This window comes from Neophocaena asiaeorientalis, unplaced genomic scaffold, assembly GCF_003031525.2.
Source record: "Neophocaena asiaeorientalis asiaeorientalis breed wild unplaced genomic scaffold, Neophocaena_asiaeorientalis_V1.1 scaffold447, whole genome shotgun sequence".
NCBI classification, from domain to species: Eukaryota; Metazoa; Chordata; class Mammalia; order Artiodactyla; family Phocoenidae; genus Neophocaena; species Neophocaena asiaeorientalis.
Genome location: NW_020174372.1, coordinates 666,170 through 688,277, shown reverse-complemented (window position 1 = coordinate 688,277; position 22,108 = coordinate 666,170). Strand labels below are relative to the sequence as shown.

Below are 22,108 nucleotides of genomic sequence, written 5' to 3'. Positions count from 1 at the left end.
ACTCAACCACTGCGCCACCAGGGAAGCCCTGAACATACTCTTTTACCCTGTTTTTATACTATTTTTCTGGTACTGGTTTAGGATGTATATGGACATATTATAACTAGCATTTGTTCCAATCCAGTGATTACCTTCCACAATCAATAAAATACTCAATCTTTTCCAAGATGAACTGTATTCCTGTACAATCAAGTCTCTACTAACAGATAATGATCAAGCATAGGATTTGTTGTATAGAAACAGGTATCAGAAGTCCATGGTTGGTCTCCACGTGCAGCCCTCTCCACGAAGGACTGCAAAACAGACTCAGTCTCCTCCAGACTTCTGCAGAAGAGGTTGAGATATGCTACAAATTGACTTATTTCCCACCAAAGAGAAATTTCTTGCATTCCAGGTTCTAAACAGTGCAGAACAGCAGTAGGCCAGGGTGATTCTAGGGAAGTAATGTCGTAACTTCAGCCTTGGGAAGTAATAGCTTTTATCAGAAGTAATGGGATTATGGGAACTGAATTTAAAAAAGATATACTGAAGGCCTTGTGACTTGGTGTCCCTCTGAGTTGTATTTCTACTGAGACTCAGACATCTAGTAGCTATGCTATTCTAGAAACCCAGCTCAGCTGGACCCCTAGAAACCTTTCAAAAGCCCCATGCCACCACATCTTGTTCAGCGCAGTGACCTGGAGAAGTTGCTCTTGGTTTCGGTAATATAGCCATAAGGGTGTACACAGTGACTCATATAGAATCCAAAGGTATTTAGTTGATTGGGCCAACGCAAATTCTGATTTCCTTGTAGAAATCTGAAGAAAGGTCCACCCAACCAATAAATATCTATGCTTCTTTAGAGGTAGTTAATTTCCAAAACAAGAACTCTCAGGGAGATTTCCTGAATTAGTGACACATCTCCTTTCAGACTTATATTCAATAGAAGACAGAGCTTCAAACACTCCTGTCTCAGAAGTGCCTCTAATCAGTATACATTCAATAGCCTAAGTTAGTAATATGTTAATCAAGTGTAAGACACCAGTTTAAATCACACCATAATAACGTATGCAAAGACCAGCACAGAACCAAGAAGTGTTGGTCCTCTTACTTTGCTCCTAGTAAACTCAGAGAGCTGATGTGAGTATTGTTATCAAAATGAGTTAAGTATGTAAACGCATGCCATTGAATATGTCAGTATAAAATTTTAAGATAGTGTTATTCTGCTGGTTTTTTGTCCCACTGAACAAAAAAAATATAAGTAATCATTTAGCAGATTTACTTGGACTCTCTCATGCAATTAGTTGTCAGTTCATCAATATTATTCAGCAAAAATTCATTCAGGTTATAATCATTACTAATAATCTAATATCTGTACAAAATGTCCTGAATTATTCATCAGTATTTTATGTATTTATAACTTTGAAAACTAGAAGCAATTTAGTTGCCCAACAACAGGGGACTGGTTAAAGAAAATTATGGTGCTATTCAATAATTAAATCATGCTAGAAGATAATATTTCATAATCTAGGAAAATAATCATGATTTATTTTTAGGTAAGAGAAACAGATTCCAAATTCTAGGTAGAGCATATATCTAAAAAACTACACACACACACAGAAATAGATAAGAAATTTTTTTAAAGACTTGTAAGAGATATATAAAAATATTAAAAGTATAGAAATTCTGCATTTAAAAAAATGTTCACAGCTGTGCTTTAATATAGTGTGTATATTTCCCACAATGAATATACATTACCTTACATAATAGGAAAAAACAATTATTCAAAAACAAAATAATCAACATAATGAAAATAGCTAGTCAAACTGGCCATGAGATTGTGTAGGCAAAACACCTGGCTGATTGAATTTTCCAGTTTTCCACCAGTTGTTTGGATTATGTGATCATAGCTTCATTTGTTAGTTTAGAAGCACAGACTTCCAGAAAGTCCAAACAAAGAAGATACAGACAACCAGAGCAGAGGTTGTTAACTTTTCCATTAGAGCCAACATCTGATTCCCTTGTCTCGTGACTCTCCAGCCCAGGATGAGTTTCTATCTCTGTGTATCAGTTAACTGTGAGTAGGGCTGCATGAGTGTTTGTGGTAGAGGTGGCCTGGTGGTCTCATGGGTGGTGAGTGGTCACAGGCAGATGTCCAAGAAATCCAGATGTTAAGGACGATCACTGACAGTAAAGATACTGGGGTATTTCGTATCCTTATGACAGAGGAGCCACAACAAAACAACAGCGAAAAGCAAGTGGCTACAGGAAGATAGCCATCTGAAGGATAAGGTCAGATCATTTTTGCATATCATAGAAGATCAAGACTGAGCCACATACCAGGCACTTTTTCAATTTCCCCTTACTTAACCCCAACTAAAAATCAAAATTTTCTGAGACATCAGCCCAAAACAGAAAATAAATGATACTTGTCCTTTTGCCACAGATTCAATTACCATCACTAAATCATGTTTAATTTACTTGTCTTGGGTGGATTGTTTCTGTACTATCCTTTTTCCTTTTGAGAAGGTCAGTGAACATATAGGTGTCCTAGTAGGTGCCGATCTCTTTCTTTTTCATTGTCTGCCCTTTTTTCTTTTTTCATTTCACTACCTTATTTTAATTGAAAGAACCTTTGAATACACATTCTCTAAGGGCAGTCACAACACTTTCTACCAAGAAATGTTGTAGACATTCAATGTAAGTGAGAAATTCTAGAGACCCTTTTTGAAATACCACATCTTAATAAAATATTGCCATATATTTGTTCATCATATCTGCTTGTCATTTTTTGTTGTCTAAAAAAAAACTTATATAAAGTACATGGCCACAGAGACTGAGCTGATCATCTCCAGGTCTCAACAAAACACGGTCACTTGCCTCTCCACCATTACCTGCTTCTCCTGCAGGCATGGTAGGATAGAGGCATATAGAGAAATCATGGGTGGACAGAGATAAAACCCTAACATATGGATGTAGGTCTGGCCTTGGGTGCTTGGGATGGAACCATGCTTTTAAAGCAAGATATTAAGTATGACTGAAGGGACTTTCTGATCAAAACAATGCTATTCCATTATCTAAAGAGTCAGCAAGGTGTAGACAAAAGCAAAGTTAAAGGATTTCTTTGTTAAAGCTGGTCTTCAGAACTGTATCTACTAGCTAGTTGTCAGCTACCCCTGGGGAAGTCATTTACCTCCAAGACACGTGGAATGGAGACAATGATGTCCTTCTTGCTGTCCTATAACATAGGTAACATGCAGCTACATACCTTGCCCCCTATGCCATCCCTACCCCCAGCATTCTTGATTTCCCCTGTTTAAGTCCATTTTTCCTTTAATCCATAGCACTTTCCAGCTTGTAATATGGTATATAAAGTATTTATTATATTTTTTATAGTTTCCTCCTACCAGAATATAAGACCCATGAAGACAGTGCTATTGTTAAGTTTTTTCACTGATCTACCACTAGCACCCAGAACGGTGCCTACATTATAATAGGTGCTCATTACATGTTTCTTAAATGTATGAATGAATGCCTTATGTGTACCACATACTCAAATGAGATATTGTATGAGTCTGTAAATGTAAATCATTATTTTTTATTAGACAGCTAACTTCTGAAATGAATTCTATAATGTGACTTCCTTCATTAAGTTTGCCAGAACATACTCGGGAAAGATTTGTATAATTCTCTTCCAAAAATTCTAGGGATCCTCCTTCTGGTCCTGTATATTTCTGTCTTCCCTGAACTGACATTGAGCTCTGAAGATCAAAGCAAACTTCCTGCTTTAAATTGTGTTACACTCTACACCAGTGTCTCTCTAGGACTGGGGACTTACAAAAAAGTTAGGAAAGTATTTTCTTTCTTTGAGGCAATCAGGAGATTACTTTTTACGTGTAGTGGGATAATTTGTATTTACTGAGATATTTGAGATGTTAATTTATGTTTTGCTTTTATTGTTGTCAAAGAAAACATATGGGATGAATTTGTGGCTTTTTCCTCTTTCTCCTTTTTCTAGTTCTTAAGAAGGAAGCTAGACCTTTGCCCCTCCTTTCTTTCAGGTGTTAGCTCAAAAAGCAATACCTTCTGGTAAACAGTTTTCCCCCTACAAGTTGTGACAGCCTAAGCTTTTGATGGAGCATACACCAGACATTGCAGAGGGGTTGGGAGGAGAGGGTTTCCGATGGGTTGAGGAAAGACTGAGGGGTGGGAATCGCAAATTGTCTAGGGTCTCATTGGGCATTGCGAGAACTTCGGCTCTTACTTGGAGTTAGAAGGGACGCTATCAGAGGGTTTTGAGCATGAGTGGTGTACCATGACTTTCATTTTAACAGGATTGCTCTGCATCTTTGTTGAGAATAATCTGAAGGAGGCGGGGGTGTAGCAGGGAGAGGAGTTAGAAGCTACATCAATAATTTTGGCAAAAGATAGTGGTGGGTGCAACCAAAATGGAGGCTGTGGGCTTGGGGAGAAGTGGTCAACTCTTGGCAAAACAGGCCTTTAGGTGCTATTTTTTAGGAAGAATTAGGGATGGGAGTGTTTTGACGCATTCAAACCCTCTCAGCCTGTATCCTTTCAGCATGTATTCCTGGGACTGGTGGGATTTGAGTGTAGTCTGCAGATGTGAACAGAGCAAAGCTAGCTGGCCCACCCAGACATTGAACCCATGACCCTGATCTCGTTAACTTCAGCCCTAATCAATTTAGCTAAATGTGGGCCATGAAACTACAGAGAGCCATGCCCCATCCCCCTGCCCCTTCCATAGAGTCTTATACAGTCTGTGTACTGTCTGCCAACCTCATAAAAAATCCTTGAAGTTCCTTTGCCTTTGTTGTTGGAACAGTATTAAATGCCTATCAAGTGGGTTTAGAAAATAAAGGAAAGTTTACAGAGAGATCTGCCAGTACAAGAGTAAACCCTGTCCACCGTGAACTCACATATCCATTGTCAAAAAGTCAGTACCTTTATATGGCCATTTTGTTAGTCTTTTTTAATTGAAAATAATGAAAAATTTCTGAATTTGCTAATTTTTCCACATGGGACCGATTCACCTGGGTACACAATGGAGTCTTCTAACAGGCTTACTTGAGGTAAAGAAATACCATATATTACAGCTCAAATGGTAATAAGAGATGGAGATAACCACCTCTTTAATAATAATTTTTAAACCCTTATTCACCCACGGCACAACATTCCTTCACAGGAGAATAGTCACGTGGGGAACATGCCAATTATAAGGCAACTGGTTTGTTTTTCTAGCAGACTTGCTTCGTTAGGAGCCCCCGAATGTGTTACACGGTCGGTTACAAAGTGTGACAATTTATGGTACATTCTGGGGTTTCAGGAAAGGGAAAGATCTTGCAAATTATTATCTGTGACAGAATTATAATTTTACAAATGATTAATCTCAATCATCTGTCTCTTTTTCCTCTTGGGTTAAGCAGGAAAATTATATCCTGCAAAATTAGCTGTCAAAATGTGAGCCTGTGGTTTTGGAGCATTCGTACATCAGGAGAACAAAAAGAAGATCTTTATTAATGAGCTGGATTAAATAAATAAAAAGTTTATTGCAGGAGACATGCTGCTCTGTTGCTACAATATGTCTCATGATTTCCCAGTAGTCAGATAATATTTACCAAATTGAATCACAATTCGATATGACTATTACTTGTTTCCAGGGATATCCTATAACCTAAATATGATATTTTTATCTATGTTCCCCTTTTGGACTGAGTACCAGTGAAAATGCATGCACTTTTCCTTTGTTATTTAATTACAATGACTATAGGTAAATATTTTGATCACAGAAGCATCTGGAAAGTATCTCAGAGTGGGGAACACTTCACATATTATCACCACACCAGTGCTGAAGTCAGCTCAGGGAAGAAGAGAGGCTTTAAAAAGAGAATTAAAAATCGAGAATCATCTGAACAAATCAAGAAATCTTAAAATCAGCTATTTCACCAGACATTACCTTGCAACTTCAGTACACTTAACTTTATGTCATCATTCTTATGACATATACCACCCATTTTTTGACTTGTAATTACCTATGTATATGGGTAATCCTCCCCTAAGCTAGGCTGCAAATTCAATTCCCGCAATATAGTAGATATTCAATAAATTAAAAAATAAAAGCTGAAAGAGGAAAGGGATACTGAATAAAGCCGATGATTAGAAATAAGGGAGGCTCATAGGTTGGGCTGTATAGGTACCTAATAACATGATTAACACCAGAACAATTCACATCATGATACATCTTGTAAAGAGTCAGGAACTGTAAGTTTTCCAAGCACACAAAATAAAGCAAAAAGCGGAGCCTTTTGTAAAGGCTAATGATGCTCAGGGCTGTCTTCATATGCAAAGATGTAGCTGCTTGCCTCCTGAGAGAGAATCTGATTGGATGTTTTTTTTGATGGGTGGCACATTATTTTCAGAGACCAAGACTGTCTTTGCCAATAGTTTATTTAATACAAGTTCATTAAAATGATTTCACAAGCTAATATCATACAGGATAATGACTCTTAATAAGCCAAGAAATAAATAACATACTCTGAACCCATGATAGATTAATTATCCTATTGTTCCAAGGGAGATGATAGAAATAAAGTCCAAATCCAGTTGAGGTATACCTTTTCTATGAGTTTCAGTTTCTCGGACGAGAGGGCTTGGCCAACCAAAAGCTGATGTCCAGAGGCAGGGCAAAAATAAAAGTCCCTTGTTGCCAGAGCACATTCCTGGGGGATAGTGGCACTGGTGTTGTGGGCAGGCTAGACTGCTCCAAGGGTTATCACCCCAGGGGACCATTGCATGGCTTGTGACACTGCCTATAAGGAACAGACGTCCCTTCTCTTCCTGAGACTGCTGCATAATTTAACACCACTGCCCACCAAAGAGTCACCTTAGCCATGACAGGAGCAAGTGTTTCAAGATCTTTGGAGAACTCGATCAGCAGAGGGTAGCTTTGTCCTGGCTGAAACTCTGGGATATTCCTTGCAAACTCAGTATTTACAGTCCAAATGTCCCCTTGCCATAGTTGCTTCTCCACGTGTTCTTATCCATAAGCCCCCAGGAGGGCCCCCCAGCAGCTGAGTTACTAAGTGCTTAGCAAGGACAACAAATGAGAGATGTCAACCGTACACAACTCCATTCTTATGTCAAAACAACTTCTAAAGACAACTTTTTTCTTTGTCATAAACAAGTGGATTAAAACAACATCATTTAAGTCATAAACAAGTGGATTTGAAGTCAGATCCAATCAATACACAACATCAGCTCAGCTCATGTTTTCACAAAAGGCATCATCTCAGTTTGCTGGCTAAATGCCTTTGGGTCAGGTGTCCCCTCCAGTGCAGTCTGGGACTGGAAGTTGGTAGTCATGTTGGCCAAAGTACCTGTGCCTTAGAATGGTCTTTTTTAGAGAGGCTGTGCATGCAGCAGATTCCTGGTATCCTGTAGAGCGTGTCTCAACATCCATCCTGTTTTAAAGTTATTGACTCTTTTTGAATTATGGTTTTCTCAGGGTATATGCCCAGTAGTGGGATTGCTGGGTCGTATGGTAGTTCTATTTTTAATTTTTTAAGGAACCTCCATTCGGTTCTCCATAGTGGCTCCATCAATTTACATTCCCACAAAGAGTGCAAGAGGGTTCCCTTTTCTCCACACCCTCTCCAGCATTTATTGTTTGTAGATTTTTTGATGATGGCCATTCTGACTGGTGTGAGGTGATACCTCACTGTAGTTCTGATTTGCGTTTCTCTTAATGATTAGTGATGTTGAGCATCCTTTCATGTGTTTTTTGGCAATCTGTATAACTTCTCTGAAAAAATGTCTATTTAGGTCTTCTGCCCATTTTTGGATTGGGTTGCTTGTTTTTTGTCCTCTCATTTTTGAGCTCCTGGGTTGCTGATGCACTTCTATGTGACCAATAGTATTTAGTAACATACTTGGAATGCTTTCTTTGTCCGATGCACGTTTGTTGCATTGATACAATATTTATATTCCTCTCCCTTTCTTTTCTGCCTTTTTTCCTTTCTTCCCTTCCTCTCTCTTTCCCTTCTTTCCTCTCTTCCCTTCCTCTGTTCTTTCCATTTTTCTTTCCTTCCACTACATGTAAGGACCTACTATATCAGAGACTATGCATAGTAATATCAAAATTCAAAAGATACATTTACTACTGTCAAGATGCTCACACTGTAGTGGGGAAAAGAAATCTGTAGTAGGATGTCATGTTAAAAATAGCATGTTTGTTTTCCTGATATTTTGTTCTTCCTCTATCTCATATGGCTTACTAATTCCTTATTACTTCATTGCTTTGGGGATTTTTCTAGGGCAGGGCACAGAAGAAGCAGATGTCAGTGTTTCTTCTTGCCTTTTATAAATGCCTAAACCCGTCAAAGAGATGTTGTATGTGTCCCAGGGGGAAAATTGCGAGAGGGTGTTCCTCTGAGAAAACACTAGAAAGGAAGAAGAAGGTCTCCTACAACTGGGAGGAAGTGTGTGCTTAGGGTCAGAGGCTCCAAGGAGAAGTGGCGATCTGATCTTGCCCCCTCCTTGGCAGCATGCCAGGGAGATGGGGGAATCTCAGAGCAAACAGTTCAGTGCTGCGGCCATGTAAGGCTCCCAGCTTCCCCACAGCATAAGAGTAACAGAGTCCTTCTACCTGCTGCAGTTCTTTGGACTGGGGCCTTAAGCAGGGCCAGAGTAATCAGTGTTCAGAGAACTTGTCTGATATCTTCTGAGAGATGCCAGATGCTGGAACCTCCACACAGTAATGAGCAAGGAGCGTTTTCCACTGAGGAGTGAGATACAACTTTACACTGGCTGGGTGAGAAGGGGCTTTGGTAAATTTAAAGCAAAGGAAAAAAATGCTATTTATTTCTTATACGGGTAAGTTTTGAAACCCATTATACATGCAAACATATGGCTATGATATAGTAAACTAATTTCTAATGGCAACAATTATGACATACTCTGAGACCAATGAAGGAGGTGTGATCACATCTAATTTAGGAAAATTTTTGCTTCAAGTGACTGTCAGTGTGAACTTACAGAGTGTGTCTCTGACTTTAGGCATAAAACTAAAGCCACAGACTAGAAAAAAATAAACTCTAGGCCTACATGCTATGGGGTGACAGCTTTTGATGCCTCATCATCATTGAGTCCATCATCCAGGTGCCAACTGCCCCTTGAAACTTAAATCAGAAGGCAGTGCTCAGTTCCCCACTGCTCTCCCAAGTAATTTTACTGTTCTGCTAATTCATTTAACCTCTTGCAATCTCATTCAGTTTCCTCTTTTGAGAAATGAAGAAACTTTTTAGAGAAACTTGGGACATGTTGGACTTGCCTGTAGAAAATGACTTATAATCTATAAAACACCTTGTAAAAGTTACACATTATAAGTAGTTCTACGAGTATAAACAATTTAAAGTTTGTCAGTGTTTGCTCCAACAAAGTATTTCTGTTCTGTTCTAAAATCTCAAAACAGGGAAAAGGCTATTTATTTTAAGCATCAAAAAGCATTCTTTGGGCTTCCCTGGTGGCGCAGTGGTTGCAAGTCCGCCTGCTGATGCAGGGGACGCGGGTTCGTGCCCTGGTCCGGGAGGATCCCACATGCCGCGGAGCAGCTGGGCCCGTGAGCCATGGCCGCTGAGCCTGCACTCCGCAACAGGAGAGGCCACAACGGTGAGAGGCCCACGTACCGCAAAAAAAAAAAAAAAAAGCATTCTTTGTTTAGTGCTACCTTATTTACACATATATTTATCAATAAATATATGAGGCCAGGCCCTATGTTAGGTGTTGTAGGGAAGCAAAATTTGCTGCACCAAAACGTGACTCTTTCGCATGTGAGGAAGAAACGAAAGACTCAGGAAGTTTTTCTTTTTACCTCCCTCTTAACTACCTAAAAGAATTTAGATAGGGGGCTAATCCAGAAATATCTATAGTATAATATGAACTTGAGGTGGTAGACAGGGAGGAACCTAGCAAAGTCTGTTTGCTAAAATTCCTCTCTATGTCCCATTCTTTCTACATGGCCCAACAAATATTTGTTTACCAAAAATTTGCTCTTTTTTCATCTTGCTGTGAATTGCCTTCCTTCTCTTTGAAGTCCCAGACCACTGCCCCTTCTCCTTAGCCCAAAATGACATGTATACCTCACTTTGCCTGACTGTCTTTGGAACCTCCCATGTTGATACAGATTCCCCATATGTATGTATTAAATTTGTTTTTTTTTTTTCATCCTGTTAATCTATCTCATGTCAGTTTAATCATTAGGCCATCCAGATGAACCTAGAAGGGTAGAGGAAAATACTTTTCTTTGCCAACAGCATTTTGTGTACAGTGGTGAATATTAGACAAGATGCTTGCCCAAAAGAGATCAAGGTCTAGTAGGAGAGGCTAGTGTTACACAAGTTTGCAAAATTGTGAGAAATGTCACCAAGATCAAGAAAAGAGTGTTTTAAGAGAAAGTAAGAGGAGTGAACTGTACAAGAGTGAGCCTAGGAAACGCTTCATGAGAAAGTAAGGGATGAGTCCTGAATGATGAATAGGGGTCAGGCAATGAGAGAGAGAAAGATAGATCGAGGTGGGCGGGGGAGCTTTCCTGGTAAAGGCATAACATGGGTAAACATCACTGAGGCAAGAACGTTCTTGGTGCCCTAAAATAACAGAGAAATAGTGCACACATTGGTTTTGTTGTTGTTGCTTTTTGGGGGTTTTTTGGTGCACACATTGTTCTTAAATGCCTCTTTTATTGAGTCATTTTTATGAACATCAACATTTTAAGAAACTTCCTGGTGGTATTCAGAACATGGCTGCACTGAAGTTTTCAAAAATAACAAGGGACATGCAAAATAAAGGGGAAGGGAGGTACATATTCTATATGGATTAATTCTAAAATTTTGTATATGCAGTACATATGAAACTTAATGTTACATTATAGTTTGCATGGAAATTAAGCTGATTTTAGTAACTTTTATCTTCCTCTGGTAACATTTAATGTAATTTTTACTGCCGATAAACATACCACTGTCTATATTTCTTTTTCTCTCTCATAAAAAACAAGGCATTGATATTGTTTACAAGACCTATTTTCCACAGTTGATTAGCTCACTATGCTTAATAATTCACATGTTGGACTGTAACTTACAATTTAGTGTCTCCATTGTCCCAATGAATAAAATGTTATTGATTCTCACTACATTACAATGAATGATAGTAAAATCAAAATTTACATTATGTACTGTTTGTGATTCAGAATTATTTCTGATCTACTTAGACAGATGTCATCTCCAAAGCAATATAGACTAAAACACAAACTTGTTATCAGTTGACACAAAGCCTTTTTCCAAAGTGATTAGATGCAGCAAAGCAGAATCAGCTCTCCCGTGCATAAAGTATCATACTTTTTATTACCTTCGTTAATGTTTCTAACCATCACCATGAAATGCTGCTCCACCACCGATCTCTTCCTATTTGTACAGCCTTCTGAATGCATACTTACAAGCAGTTTCTTTTATGGAATTTTGCTCAAAATTTCTTTCCACTCAGCTTCAATTACAATTATTGAAGTCATGCTATAAAAGATATCCTTAGGGCTCATTGCAATTGTTGTATGGGTTAATTCTATTTTCCAAACTGGAGGAATTTGAGTGCCAGAATAATGTAGTATTATAGATTATAATGTAGATTATAACCCAAAGTATAAAATGTATATATAAAATATAATGTATATATATCCATGCTGATATAAATAAATTATTGAATAAATAAATACATAAATAGTGAAAAAGGGACAAATCTTCATTAGAAAAGAATCTCAAAGATTATTTCAACAAAACAAAATGAAACAAAAGCTCCAGGGCAGTGGAGCTTAAATCTCCTCCCCTTAAATTTAGGTTGGACTTACCCGCTTCCTAAGAAGACAGTAATTAAAAGGGAACAATAAAATAAATAAAAGGGAACAATAGTAACTTTTTTTTTTAAACAACTTTATTGGAGTATAATTGCTTTACAATGTTGTGTTAGTTTCTGCTGTATAACAAAGTGAATCAGCTATATGTACACATATATCCCCATATCCCCTCCCTCTTGAGCCTCCCTCCCACCCTCCCTATCCCACCCCTCTAGGTGGTCACAGAGCACCGAGCTGATCTCCCTGTGCTATGCGGCTGCTTCCCACTAGCTATCCATTTTACATTTGGTAGTGTATATATGTCCATGCCACGCTCTCACTTCGTCCCAGCTTACTCTTCCCCCTCCCCGTGTCCTCAAGTCCATTCTCTACAGGCACCCTTCCACTGTGGAATTCTTCCCCAAACCCATGACCCTGGACTAGTCATGGGAAAAACCACGAGAGAAAGCCAATTTAAGGAGCATTCTACAAAATGAATGGTTTTCAAAAGACCAGTATTATCCAAACTGTCAAAGTCATGAAAAATAAGGAAGGACTGAGAAACTCCCAGACCAGAGGAGACAGACATGACAATGAAATGTGAGGGGGTGTCCAGGGTGCGATCTTGGAAGAGAAAAAGGGCATTCATGGTAAAACCGGAATCATCTCTGTAAAGGCTGGGGTTTAGTTAATAGTAATGTATCAGTGTTGACTTCCTGGTTTTGACAAATATCCTGCAATTACGTAAGATGGTAACATGGGGGACACTGTGTAAAGTATGTCCGGAGACACTGTAATATCTTGGCAAATTCTTGATAAATCTTAAATTATTCCAAAATCAAAAAGGTTTTGAAAGCAAAGAAAAAAAGTTAATGTTATTTTACTCCTGACCATCAGATTCTTTATTCATGAAAGACATTACAAGAGTATATTAACAACAACTAACATATTTTGGCTGCTGTGATGTGCCAGGTGCTGTGCTATGTGTGTAATCCTGCTTAATGCTTACGGTGTACAGATGAGGCAAATACTGTGATTATTCCCATTTCACAGATGAGGAGATACCCCAGATCCCACAGCTAGTAAATGCTACAGAGCTGTCACAGGCCTTAGAGTCACCAAAGAGAGAGACAAAACTGTTTTCAGTAGCTTTGTAGAATTAGAGATTGAGGCTCTGAAGTGTTTAATTCATTGAGAATTGGCAAACTTTTCCTTAGACAGGATATTCAGCTATCAAGAACAATTCATTTTCTAGATTACTGCGTGTGTGTGTGCGTGTGTGTGTGCGTGTGCACACGTGTGCTGTAAAAGTAAAGTGCATTGTGCCTGTGATTTTTGTAGTTCTCCACTAACAGACACTTGATTTCTAAAAGGCAGGAACGCAGGCGGCTGTGTGTTCTCTGCAGTGAGTAATTCACCCCCGGTCCCGTCCTGGGGCTGATCTCAGCCCAGAGAGGGGCTCTTTGTGTGCTAGTGCCTGGCTGAATGAATGTGCTGCTCCACAAAAGCTGGTCCAAATCAATCACTCCTCAAGCTGAAAATTTACATTTGAAAAAGCCTCTTCCCTAGTACCTCGGACACAACTACCAAAGATGGAAAAACAGTGAAATTCCTAGTTTGATTGTTGCTGTGGTGGTACTGTTGATGGCAGTGGTGGTTTATTTTTATTTTTAATTTTTTGTTACATGAATCTAAATAGTCGATTTAATCATTTTCATCCTGAACTGATCCAATCAATTAATTATGGTATCTTTGTGGAAGAACCTCTAGAGAGGAAACCAAATAAATTTGGAAGAGAGAGGGAGAGAGAGGTGCAAGGGTGAGTAATGGGAAGATAACCAGATAAAACCATATTCACACCTAATATGTTCCGGCCCCAGGTTCCCTCTAGCTCACATCTTTAGTAAGTAGCTTCCACAGCTTCTGAATGTGGCCAGTGAGTGTTTTTTGCCAGATTCAATATAAATATAAGGCGACTCTTCAAATGTGACCCTGCTGTTTGTCTCACCTGCCGGTAGTAGCTATTTACATAGCATGTAGGAAAACAGAAAACTCAGCTGCTTGTTTCCAGTAACCCTATTAGGGAAAAAGAAAGTTAATGAAGGACACTGCAAAGGAGTATGGTGTGTTTAATAAAACACTTTCCCCAGGAATGGAAGAAAGCCGCTGCATGTGGGATGCGGCAGCTTATCACTAATTCAGAACCTCCCTTCAGCCTCAGACTTTTGTCTTTCTTCTTCCTAGTAGCCTCACTTTCAAGCGTGATGGCTTGCTTTGTAGTCTTCTGTGCTCTGGAAGGGAGCTCAGAGGAAACGGAGCAAGAGAGTTCATTAGGGATATTTCATAGTCACTCAGATCCCAGGGTCTCTGTCTCATCTTTGCAGATCACACTGTTCATGGAGAGTCTTTCTTTATTTTGTTACTTATCCTTGTCCTGCCAGAGTCTACAAAGACCCGGGCTCCTGCACGTATCCATTCACATCACTGGAATGTGAGCACCGTTCAAAGCCGTCCTGCACTGGTGTGCATTCACTGATTGCATATCAGCTTATTGTATTTTAAAAATTCCACATTTTCTTGAAAATGCTGCATTTGAAGATGAAAATATTATTCTAACAGAAGCATATTACATAAAGGGGAAAAAGAGATGAGAGAGAAAGGGGAAAAGGAACAAAGGAAACAAAGACAAATGCACAAAGAGAATGATCAGGTAGGATTTTGTTTCAAGTCCAGACAGCTGACCTATGAATATCAAGTTTTGTTTGAGGTTTTCATTTACTTCTACGTATTCATTTCTTTTCAGAAACCTCTCCTCAGAGCCAATCAGCCGTACTATAGTAATGGTCTCTGTCCAGCCTTGAGAAGTCAAACTGAGCCAACATTATTAGCACTTTGCAAAATCAAGAGTCAGGATCGTTCTCCACCAAATAGTCCCTTTTCTCTCTCACCTTTCTGGATGTGGACCCTTCATTACAGCACATTCCCCTAATTATAAAGTCGGCTTCGAACATATTCCTAGAAAGCCATCGGCCATTATTGATTTGATCACTGAAATCCATCGTTACAGGTGGGCATTTGCAGTTTTGACATGTGCTGTCTGTTCAGAGAACATTCTTAATATTATTTAATAGGAGCTGTACATTTTTTTGGAACCTTAGAGGAATGCATCTCATTTTCTACAGAAGAAATAAAACTTCGGAAACTCCAGAGAACAGCTGGATGGAAGAATGTGCGAATCCCCTTATTCAGAAACCTCTGTGTTTTCTTCTCTGCCCAGATGCAGTATTTACTCCATTGAGTCTGTATTAAATCTTATTCTCACTAGACCCAAGCAGATCATTAGGGCAGGGAAGCTGACCCAGGAATGTAGAAGCTGGCTATGTATACTTTCCTTCATGAAAAGGACAACTTTCCTAACTTTGAGCAACCCTCTTAAGGCTTCTGTTTTTTTTATCTGAGTGGTTGGTAGAGATCCTCATTCGTGACTTTAGTTAGTATAAGAATGCAAATGTGGAGACTACTTTGCACCCAGAAATAGACACTAGTATGATTTTTCTCTATATTTTAGAATCCAAAGAGCACTTATTCAAAGCAGCAGCACTGTGTTTAACCAAGGTTCAGGGACTTTCCTTTTCCCCAGATCACGGAAGCAATACAAAAGGATTCCTTTTCATTGCACCAGACTTCCCCGGATTGCATCAAATCCAAAAATACCCACTGTGTGTCTACCCCCTGGATTGCATAATGCCAGGAAGCATCACCAACATAATGTGAATAATGCCCTTGGAGTTTGCAATACGGTGGTCCTGATGCCCACTACGTGCAAGGAATTGGGATAGGTCCTATGGAAATGAATATGGCACAGTCCTTGACCTCAAATCATTTAGGCTCTAACTAGGAAGACATGCCATATGTACATATAAAATAAAACAATAATCTAAGAGCTAAATTACAATATGTGAGAATATAATGTGTATCAGTAGACACTGCGGTGGAGGTTCATTGCCGAATGTTTGCATAAAAAATAAGTGTTATGCACTCAGATGAAGAGCATGGGCTCAAATTAAATATTGTACCTGGGGGACAATGAGAGCAGTCCTCACGTCGGAGACAATGTAACTGTTTCCTATGTGAGCAAACCATGCCCTGGCCACTTGGGCACGCCCGTGGAACACATTGGTGTCACACTTCACTTTTACTATGCTGATCCATTTTCATTTCAGCTCTGCTGCTTATTCTGTAATTGTTTTCTTTTTATTCACTTGGTCTTTGAAAGCCTGATGTTAGACTCCGAGCTTCAATATTCTGCATTTCCAATTCTGTTAGTTTTCTCTGCAGCCAAATGTGCTTACATTCTTGTTCACCCAGTATTAATAAAAAGGATGTTTGCACAGCAGGGAAGCGTATTCTCATTTATCTCTGACCAGAACTGTGAAGAATGGAATGGCCTGATGACCATTATCTTAACCCTATGTGACTGCAAATATTTCGAAGTAGTGGGGGAGACAGTTGGACCACGAAACCCACATTAAAGTTTTGCTTCTCTCAGCTATAGACTCTGGATTAAGTCCCCAGTCACATTTCTTACAAAGGACTTTTTTTTGCTATAAATAAGTATAAGATTATTTTCTGTTCAACAAAATAGTCACCTAGCTTGAAAGACCTCAAAACTCATGAGTTTAGAGTTCTCAGCGGGAATTGCTTGGCATATCATTCTCTGAAATTCCTCCCACCCTATTAAAGAGAAACATTAAAGGTCATGACAGTGTTCGTCTGTTGGGATGTCCTAGCCATCCTGTGGAAGGAAGTCAAAGCCATGGAAAGCTGTTTCTGTTATTTCAAGAGTGACAGCATTTTTCTATTCACTTTGCTGCAAACAAGATTTAAACTTAAATGAAAGAAAAAGGATGTATGTATCGGTCTACCCCTCAAAGAGAATGTAAGCAATTCTAAGACTTTACACTGATAAGAAACTCTTTGATAGTAGTGTAAGAAGCAATCACACACACGCCACTGAAGACTAGTAAATATTTCTAAGCAAACTATAATCAACAAAGCACAATCACAAAGAATCTTTAAGTAAATGCTGTCTCTGATGACTATATCCTCACTTACGGAAAAACTTTCCAGTATTTTTGGATAGGCACATGAGATGAGCTAATACCTGGCAAAGACCAGATTCTTTCTGTACAATTCCCCCTAAATTAATGGGTTGAGCGTGAATGAATCTAACAACTCACGCTTCTTGGATGTCCACTATTTATTCAACATAGAAGGAGGAAAAAAAGAAAGAAAGAGAGAGAACCTCTGTTCATTGTCTGATATCCATGAGAGACAATGAAGCAATTCGTAAAAAGTCTACATTGAACCCTGATAATAAAAGTGCTGAGTAAAGGAAAAGCTGAAGCAGTGTGAACCGGGGGCTATTTGGCAAAGCAGAAATGGAGTGGGAAAGGTCAGAAAATGGCAACATTAGAGGGCAGGCGTTCACTGAGGAAATGTAGCTTCTTGAGCAGAGCTTTGAAGCATGGTACTAGAGAGGTACCATCGAGGATTTGACTCAAAGTGTCAAAACAGTTGTCTCTCTGGATCCTTTCCAACCAGGAACACGGCTGAAACACCAGATTCTCATCAAGTTTCTCCTTGGCTGTTGGAGGGGTTACCATCGTGGAACAGGAGCGAGGTGGAGTCTCCTGGTCTCACACGTCCCATAAAGGATCTTGACTCTCCTCCCCTCTGCCCGGGGACCCTAGGCTCCTTTCCTCTTGACTCTGGGTTGATGGATGTCACTCTTGTAGGAGGGTTGCACACGCCCCTAAGCCTCCTAAACTTGAATGATACTGTGGCCATTCCACAGTTTCCTGCTCTGAAGACAAATCTAGAGAGAGGTGTTGTAATCCTGGTTAAAATGGTTGAAGTACTAAATCACGGCGAGGGATTGAAGTCAAAAGGGGAGAAGTGACTCACAGAAGAGAAGAAAACCAGCAGACCATGGTTATCTCTGCCACACTGACGTTCCGAGTCCTGTGATCTCTGCTCAGCCAGTCCATGCTGTTGTCTCACTGGATGCTCTGCAGAGAACAGAACCAAGAAATGTGAAATTTGTTCTTAAAATGTCCTGATGTGATTACAAATAAAATTTCAAATACATTTTATTAAACAAATTTATCCTTTGTTTCATTTTATTAAAAATTAAACATTTTATTTCATTAAAGATTTTTATTAAAATTTTTATTTTATTAAAATAAGATCTTTAGTCATCTAGACAGCAGCGAAGAGAGTAGATCCTTAATTGTCGGGCCAGTATGGGGATGCTTCAAGTGCTTAAAATTCAAGGCAGGTCACGGCAACTACCAGGCATTGTCCTGTCTCTCCTCCCCGTTTCTTGGCTCCTAGTTTATGAGGTGAGGCAAGAAATGACCTCTTTCTACATTCTAGGAAGGATTAGAGATTTGGTTGGCTACTCAGCTCAATTAGCTAAATGCCGTGTCTCCAGCATGTGATGTAGGAATGAGGAAGCTCAGGCTTTGTTGGCTCCTGTAATTCCCTCCAGGCTGCCAGGAGAGCCCTGCCCTGCCCTGGACTCCTGATCTGAAAGATGGGAGGTAAGCGTGTCCTGATTCCAGGAGGAAAGCCGGGCTGTGGGGCAGCACAATGTCAAGACCACGTTCGCCTGGTTTACCCAATGCCGGAGGGAAAAGCTGGTGCCCCCACTGCTTTAGGGAAGGAAGTGTGTTCATCTACTGAGAAGGAGAAGAAAAACCTTACCGGAAAGATCCAAAAAAATAACTTCAGAAAAAAAGTGAAAGTAACTGCAGGGCCCACACTATTTAAATACGGAATGCCTCAATGACTGGTAGAATCTGAGCATCTTCAGGCCAACCTTAACAGCTGTTTTTCTCTGAAGATTAAGATTTGATGATGGCAGTTGTGTCTTGGTTTCTTGATTTGCTCAAGTACAAAAGAAACTGCACACGTGCTTTGAATTCATGTTTCTAATGAATAATGATATGTCTAAACAACAAAAAGTGCTATTAAAATACTTGGGAACCTTCAAAAAAAATGGCCATTGAAGGGACCCCTGAACTTCAGTGAACTGCATCATGAAGAGTCAAGTGTCGTGGACGAAGGGTCGCCCTTAGGAAAGGACACCACGTACAAATTTAACTGCACTCACTGTGTATATCACACTCAGATTTGACTGACCTTGAGCAAATTACAGCTCTTTACATATGTGCCCACAGGAGCATGGAGGTGATAACCCTAGGAGAACGGGAACTCCTACAATGACCTCTAATTGCAGACATCAAACAAACTGAAACCAATTCCTTCTCTCTCATTTATTGGAATTCCTGGGGCTTACAAAGGCCCACAAAACACTTCCTCCCACAACTATAGCCAATATACTAGTAAATGCACATCACTTACAATGATAAACAATGTTTATAAGTATGTCAATCAAATTATAAAATGAAATACTAACAGCGCTCCATTTGTTAACTGTCATTTTATCATCAAAGCTACAAAATACAGTCACGGTCCTCAGGTGGCAGCTTGAAGCTGGAAGGTGTCAGGGAGGCCTCAGAAGGTCATCCCTGGCCTGGCGTGAACTGGTTTCCTGGGCTTGGACTTACGGTATTGGCAGCACGCGGTTCCTCTGTCACTCACACCTGCTGAGGGGTGCGCTCTGCCAAAGCAAGGTCCCCGCCCCGGTCTACTGAGAGACAGCCCGTCGCCTCTGCCACATCCTGTCTCTCCCCCTCGAGGACTCTGCGCAAGGACTCAGAGACCACTGACAGCATCTACGATTCAGAGTGTCTAGAATGTCCAATTCTAGGGCCTTCCAGAACTGTCTTTCTCTTTTCTGACCGGACTGGGAACTCTATTGAAATCATTTCTACCTTCCACTCATACTTTCTAGACAGCGTGCTGACTCTCAAATATGGATTTAGGATTCAGGGGAAGAGAGAGTAGTAGAGTCCTGGTTTATGTCACAATTAAAATTGTCCAGGAGGAGATAATTACCGCTAGATGTATTTGGCCTACAGGCTTACCCAGTATTTTAAATGTGAATTAGTTATCTGTGTTTTAAAAAGTGAGAGGATGTCCCATAAAAGTCTATGTATGGTTTTTCTTGAAAATGTTGACTATTTGGCAACACCGGGCCTGCCTTCCCACGTGGTGCCAGTCGGCTGGAATAGCTTTGAGTCTTTGCATGGGGCATGCGTTCTCCAGGTCACCACGTCTCTGCTCTGCCCCAGTCTGAGTATAACGCTAAGGCTGAGTGATTGGAGCTATGGAGCGCCTTCGCCTGAACCATCTTCCTTCATCTGCATTATCTGCCTGGCTTCTACAGAAATTTGGGCTGTGATCCCTGCTCTAAGCCATGCTGTCTCCTTTGGATATCACTTACCACTTCCCCTGCTGCCCACGAGAGCTGACCTGGAAATTCTAGTGCAGTCTTGGTGCATGTGCTCCAGGACTGTACTAGACTGTACTACAACACCTCCCAGTTTGTCAGCCAGAAGGGGCACAATCTTGGGATTACCTTGGTAGTCCTGTATCTTTTCGTTTCTTAAAATACCCATGAGGAAGTCCTGAGAGGTATACAAGCCATTACTTCCTCATGAAAAATCTACCTTTGGGTAGCTAGTAAATTTGGCAGCAGCTTCAAATTAATGTCTATGTAGCCAAAGACAACGACCAACTGTGAGAAAACTAAAACTCTTGAGCATAAATAGGGGCTCCATAATTCCTCCAGATAAAAAAGGTTGCCCTAAGTTTCATAATTAATTTAAAGCATATATGGCAGAGTTACTCTGACAAATGTAGTTTCTGAAGTACAGTAGGAGAGTAAGACATGGCCAGCAGGGCTGATTCCTTTAATAAGGAGTAAGTGCGTGAATGCCCAGAGATGGAAAAGGCCACCAGGGAAGTACAATGGATAGAGCTGCCATTTCAGCCGGACCGGCGAGCAGGTTCTGAACATATAGAAAGCGAAGGGAGGAGTTTTCTGTATTGAAGTAACAATCTGAAAAATGCACAGAAGCGGGGAAATGTGGGCAGTGTACTTAGAAAGAGAACAGTTCAGTTTACCTGGAGTGTAGCTGAGGTTCTCATCCTCATGAATTCTCAACTATTTAAAGCTGAAGATTCCAGGGTCCACCTCCAGAAACCTGTCTTTTAATCATCATTACAAATGGTTTTTTTTGCAAAGGGATCACAGTCCCTACTTAGAGAAGAACTTGTATTGTGTGTTTAGTGGGTAGATGCGGGAGAGAGGCAGGGTCCAGGTTCCAGACAGCCTTGGCTTCAGGCCACGGAATTTATAATTTTTCTGTGGTCAACAAAGAGCTACTTTTCCTGGCAGTTTAATATTTGATATTGGGATAAGGGAGAAGGATGCCTTAAAGATGATACCCAAGTTTGGATCCTAGGGGGCACCATTAACAGAAGCAGGAAGCACAAGAGAGATTGGGGATGGTCCTTGGTTCACTTTCTGCCTTTAGGTGTGCTTAGCCTCTGCTTCCTCTGATTGCTTCTAGCAACACTTGCAGTGGAGGAATAGATACTCTCGAGCACTGGTTCCAAGCCGTTTGGTCTTAGGCTGGTCACACAAATCCTCCAGGAGTCAGTTTCTTGTCTGTGAGATGGGGAAGACAATATGGTATCTTTCCTGATCTGCTGAGGATCTAAATTGGGTAATGCATCTGCAAGGCCTTTAGAGGACTGTTCATATGTAAGAAATTCTTTTCCTGGGAGAAAAGCCAATGTTTTAAATTTCCTGGCATGGCTAAATGAATGCTAGTACAACTATGGCATGGCTTACATGTGTTTGCTGAGTCTGCAATGGTAATGCTCATTATAAAATGCTAAGAGGAAAAAAAATAAACTGGACATAAAATTGAGTCTATCGAGTGATTATACTTTTAAAATCACCATATTATATGTGGGAAATATAGCTATATTTCAAGAGTTGTTTGCTCTAGTGGTGCGATTGTATTCCCTTTTTTTCCCCTTGATTTTTCTCCCTGTACTTTCAAAATTCTCTTCATGAGCATGTATTGCCTTTGTCATCAGAAAAAAGAAACTTTTTTTCAGTCCCAGGGCCCTAAAGCTATTCTAAAATCAGTGAAGTTGGGGAAGAGGATGCTCTTATGGCCTTTCTTCAGAGACCCCATTCTTCTTTTATTTTGATGTTTCCTTCTTGAACACAGACCCATTTTCTTGACTGTG

General features: G+C 40.1%; 1 pseudogene; it reads left to right on the top strand.

The window, feature by feature from the left end:
* Positions 1-18,784, top strand: part of LOC112407089 (thioredoxin domain-containing protein 17 pseudogene) — a 60,321-nt pseudogene extending 41,537 nt beyond the window's left edge.
* The last annotated feature ends 3,324 nt before the right edge of the window (positions 18,785-22,108 follow it).